A 1,273-nucleotide genomic window follows, 5' to 3' on the forward strand; every position below is an offset into this window, starting at 1 on the left:
TTAGGGGTCTTTTTGTGTTTCAAAAAATTTTTAACTTTTTTTTTTTGTTCCAGTTCTGATGCCATTGGAAATTTGATAGGGATTGCACTGAATCTGTAGTTTGCCTTGGGTCGTATGGTCATTTTAACAATATTGATTCTTCCAATCCAGAAACACAGTATATCTTTTCATCTGTTTGTATCATCTTCAGTTTATTTCAACATTGTCTTATAGTTTCCAGAGTACAGGTCTTTTGCCTCCTTAGGTTTATTCTTAGGTATTTTTTTCTTTGTGCTGTAATGGTAAATGGGATTATTTCCTTAATTTCTCTTTCTGATATATCATTGTTAGTGTATAAAAATACAACAAATTTCTGTATATTAATTTTGTATCCAGCAACATTACCAAATTTATTGATGAGCTCTAGTAGTTTTTTTCTACTGTCTTTAGGATCTTCTATTTATAGCATCATGTCATCAGTGAACAATGACAGTTTTATTTTTTTCATTTTTATTTTTATTTTTTTGTGGTATGCGGGCCTCTCACTGTTGTGGCCTCTCCCGCTGCAGAACACAGGCTCTGAACGCGCAGGCTCAGCGGCCACGGCTCACGGGCCCAGCCGCTTCGCGGCATGTGTGATCTTCCCGGACCGGGACACGAACCCGTGTGCCCTGCATCGGCAGGCGGACTCCCAACCATTGCGCCACCAGGGAAGCCCCTCAACCTTAACTCTCGATCGCCGCGCCCCTACTTGGTTGTTTCCCTTCTTGCCACGCCCCCCCGCCCTATCTCCATTTCCCAACATGCCTCGGGCTCCCGTAAGCCGGCAGTCATTCTGGCGCAAGTTCCAGAGCCTTCTGGGAAGTGTAGTTTAATTTTTCCTCCGCTGCGTCAAGATCTAGGGCTGTGGACTACCACTCCCGTGAAGTAGTGCGTAATTCCACTACGCGGCGTCTTCGAACGCGCCGCGGCAGCCATGTTGGACGTGGCCAGTAGAGGGGCCGGCACCAGGGGGTTATCGAAGCATCTGTCACGATGCTGCGGTCCCTGGTGTTGAGGAGAACAGCGCCGGCGCCGCGGCTGCTCCTCCAGATGCTTAGGTCCCCATCGCTCCGGAGCCGTGGGAGTGCCACCGACCGGAGTGTGACCACCGGGGGACGCGGGGAGCCTCAGTGGCTGAGGGCAACCATCGGGGGGCGCCCTGGAAGATCGCCGGCCTTACTCACAAGAGAAGGGGCAGGCACTGGGGGGCGCCAGAGAGGAGGTACCGAGACCCCCTGCCTCGCAGCCGCCC

The sequence above is a fragment of the Lipotes vexillifer genome, unplaced genomic scaffold (assembly GCF_000442215.2).
Source record: "Lipotes vexillifer unplaced genomic scaffold, Lipotes_vexillifer_v1.1 scaffold557, whole genome shotgun sequence".
NCBI classification, from domain to species: Eukaryota; Metazoa; Chordata; class Mammalia; order Artiodactyla; family Lipotidae; genus Lipotes; species Lipotes vexillifer.